Below are 4,393 nucleotides of genomic sequence, written 5' to 3'. Positions count from 1 at the left end.
ATACCAAGAGAATTAGAAGTTTGTAAATTGTCAAATATTTGAAGATTATACTAATTATGAATAAAATCAATTAGTTAAAACTTGTTTTTTAAAGTTTGATTTATTACATACATATTTCAATAAATTCATTTTAATACAAAGCTTTGAAAAATTAACCAGACAAGGTACAATAAATACTCTTTGTGAAAATGTTGTAAGAGTGTTTAATGGGACAATTTTTTTTAATATTTTAAATTTCTTCATTCTCTCTATAACACGCTCTACATGGATCCTCAACTTGGCATTAGTTCTTGTCTGTGCCCCTTCTTGTGGCGTTAAGTTTGCCCTGTCTCCCAGAAATGGAGAAATAACTATATCTGCACCTTTTTTCAGTAGTAAGTCCCTTATGTTAAAACCACGATTCACCATGACAAGATCTCCCTCATTTAATTTGTTTAAAATCCCACTTTTCTTAAAAATATCTTTGTCAGATATCGCACCTTCATAAACATCTGATATAAAAGAAATGGCTCCAGATGGTGTAATCCCGACTAAGACTTTGCATGTGCAGTGATTTTTGTATGAAGAATACAAATTCCCTTGTTGTTCATAATTTATTGGAGCTTGGGTGAAGAATTCTGTGGCATCCAGGATGACTCTTACATTTTTAAATTTTTTGAAACTTTAAGGAAGATGCTTTAGGATTTTCTTTCGAGAAGGAAACATGATGTTTCTAAGTCTATTGAATTGGTGAAACAGAAACTGTATCCATGTTGTGACAATATTACTAACAGTTCATTCTGAAATAGTAAATCTGTAAGCTAAATCTTCATGGAGAAGGCCCAGTCTCAATCGTATCAAAGTTAATAGTAATTCGTCCTGTGGTGTGAGCTTCCGCCTAGGCACCCTTGCTTTTGTTGGTGTTACTTCATGTTTTCTAGGATAACTCACCCTTGAAATATTTCTTGTGTTTGGTCCAAGAAAATTCCAAAGGCGAAGGAAAAGGGAATATGAAAGTCCAGTGTAAAAACGCACATCTTTATCACTGTCTTTGAGGATTTCAATGCTAAGTTCCTTTGATTTTGCTATCTGATTAATTTTTTTTCTTCAGGTCTTCATTCTCATGTTTCAGTTGATGATTTTCAAGTTTTAAACTTATGGATTCTTTTAAGTCTAAGCAAAGTGATGTTGTCTGAGTTGAATTTTCCTGTAAAATTCTTTGGGCCCCTCTTTCTATTTCAGATGGAAATGCTTCAGTAAATGTTCTTTTCAAACTGTTGCTTTTCTGACTACATTCTTGTTGAATGGGGGTCTAAAATAATGTGTAACATCATAAATTATGTGCAGGAATAAGAAATTTATACCAGTTTTAATGCCAGAAAAATAATTTCATTCCATTACCTGTAGCAATGACAAGAGTATGCCGGCAGCTTCATGTGTCTGTATATCCTGAGCTGTGTATGTGTTACTGTTATTAGTTTCACAATCAGTAAAACTTATAGATAGTACTGTGCTGGGCATGTCTAATTTCTCTGATAATTTTAATTTCCTTCGGACAGTTTTTCTCGGTTTCTTTAAAAAATTTTCTACCTAGGTAGTAAATAACATAAGCTTAGTATGTGCTATGTACTATGTTAGTTTGCATAATTTCTTGTCTGAACATATAAATGTAGTAGTGTGTGAGTTGATTTATTTTAACAGATTATAAAATAAATTTAATTTAAAACATTTATCATTTACAGTAACAGCTTTCCATAAATTTATTCTCATTCTATTTAAATATGTCAGAAATGGATTTCCATACCAGTTCTGGTCAGTTTTTCATGGATCATTGAATTCTTGTTTTGGTTGGCTGAAAGTTTAAGTCATGTGATTTTTATCTTGAAGTTTCTATTAATATTATTATTTTTCAAATTGAGTCTGGAATGATCAGTTTGGTCATTCAGTTCTTGTGATATATTGATCTTGGACTTTATTTATCCATAGAAGGTCAGTTGATTTTAATATTATAAATACATTCAATTGATGAATAGTAAAAGTGAATGTGTGAATCATTTTTTTTATAAATTAATAAGTAAAGAGTATATTATGATATTTGTTATTATTCAGATCCACTTGATATGATGTACATGTAGCTGAATTGCTGTATATATAACAAGGGTCTGATACCATATATTGGGTAAGATATGTGATGTATATGTTTGTATCATGTTAGGTGTAATGTGAGTCTGTATATTATGTATTTACATTCCATTGTTATGTGAATCATAACGGGAAACGTATCTATTTCATTAATAGTAGTGACTTACATTTGAATATCTGCTGTCGTATTTTATTCACTGAAGTTTACAAGAATTACGAAATACAAAGAAAGTAAATCATATACAGTTAATTATAGTTTTTGTAGGAATAATCTCAATATTATACTAATATGAGAAATAGTTTTTATGCCTGAAATATTTATTGAATAGTGAGTATTAAGAAACAAGAAGAGTTATCTCTCTTTGTGTATTTTATATGTGTGTGTGTTATTGTGTGTTAAATAATGTCTGTGTTTATTTCAGACTGTTGAATATTGAATATTGAATATTGGATATATAAAGGATTGGAACACCAACAATATTTGTTACTTTGTGAACCCGGTAACATAAATGAGTCTTGTTTATTTAACACATGATAAAACAACAACATATGCATAAGCCTGTTTACCTCATATTTGGTAGCAGTTGCAGGAATTGGATCTGGGTGATCAGATGTTGGATCTGAATTTCCAACAAAATGCAAACTACAAATGTATGTGCCTTTTTTCACAGATTCTGCTGTGGATTTCTGTCGGCAACATGTTTTAGCCCAACGAGCACATTTTTCAGGTTCTCTGTGTTTTTGAGGGAAACGAATGAAAAACACATCCTTCATTTCAGCCCTATCTAGATACCTAGAATCACTGTTACATGTCCCATAACAGCAGTGTTTTGTAGCCCCCTTTTTAAGAAAACTTGTCATAATTACAACTGGCTGACTTCACTATAAAACAAGCTCTGTTTGTCCGAAACTGATATGGCTGCTGTGCGGGCATGATGGGTTAATCTATTTTTAGCCGTGAGGCTGAATTACCGATCGGTGCTATTCCTAGTTCGTAATCTTCACCTTTTTCATTGCAACCGTTCATCCCGTAGTAAGAATCTATTATTGTTTATATTTGTATGATCAATCCTTTAAAGTAAGTTTCAGTACTTTTCAATAAACGTCGAAAAAGCTATTTAGAGATCAATTTCGTTGAATACGTACGAGTTACTATTCTCCAAGCTATAGACTACTAGTTAATTTGATCTTCTTCATTTCGATTTAACGATAAAGTGTTAGGTAGTAATGATATGCTAATGCCCCTTGTGTGAAGGTCAGCTTACACGTAATACAAGTTGTATACCTCATGTCGTGTGCAGCAAAATGTAACTGAATGAAACGCGCTATTGCTTTTCTGTCAGTTTTTGAGGTAGAGCATGTGGCGTCATCGAAGACATGAAATATTGGGCAGAAAATGACCCATGGGACATTAGTAGTCAATCTTATTCAAAAAAAGTTGTGAGACAAAGGCTTTGGAGAGAATTAAAGATGGACTCCAAGATAAATTCAGTGATATGTACATTTATTGCCCTACGTTGGCAAATATTTCTTTTCTCAAAATACATACATTTTACCTAGCGCTGAAGGCCAGTTTAAAGTATAAGGGCAGCTGTGTAAGGGTTTACAAAGAGCTAAAAGTTAAAATGCAGTGTAATATTGTTTCCAAATGATAAAACTGTTTTAAAGCTCAGAATTCATTATAAGTCCCTAAATATTAATTTCATAAATGCAGCACCATTTTCATCACATTCACTTTCATCATTATATATACTGGTTCACCGCCGCAGACTGTGGGTGCGATTTGCAGACTGGGCGCGGCTAGTTTCCCATAACAGATATCTATTTATAGGTCATGCAGTGTCCATATTGCCTACAAATCTGGCACATAAAGGATGGTTCAGGCGAGCCCCTTCTATGACAGTACGCGACACTGCAACACGCGTATTGGGAGTTCCTCTCCGGGCCGGGTGGGCGGATGCTGGTCTTGAACGGTGTGCGGGCTTCCTCTCTCGATCCCTTGCCTCTAGCCGGTGCATCCTTTCACTCGCTGTGTCAAAACTTCCTCCATATTAGTAGAGGTTGGCTAAGGTTCCTTGGTTGTAACTGCTGCGACCGGGACCGTAGGCTGCCGATACCCATAGCCCCCCCCCCTTAGTTTGGCCTGCTGGAATGCGGCTTGTAGATTCTTTGGATTCGCCGAGCGGACAAAGAAAGGAGTTTTTAGAGAAGTCCATTTATAAATTTGACCGTAAGATCCCTCGCTGACTTGTACAGCCTGAACCCTTTTTCA

General features: G+C 34.4%; 1 pseudogene; it reads right to left on the bottom strand.

The window, feature by feature from the left end:
• Positions 1–114: 114 nt before the first annotated feature.
• On the bottom strand, positions 115–3,077 carry LOC133198819 (uncharacterized; annotated as a pseudogene).
• Between the last annotated feature and the right edge of the window lie 1,316 nt (positions 3,078–4,393).

This window comes from Saccostrea echinata, unplaced genomic scaffold (assembly GCF_033153115.1).
Source record: "Saccostrea echinata isolate AGI-Se365-2 ecotype Australia unplaced genomic scaffold, CSIRO_AGI_Sech_v1 ptg000033l, whole genome shotgun sequence".
Taxonomy (NCBI): domain Eukaryota; kingdom Metazoa; phylum Mollusca; class Bivalvia; order Ostreida; family Ostreidae; genus Saccostrea; species Saccostrea echinata.
This window is presented reverse-complemented; position numbering and strand designations above follow the sequence as displayed.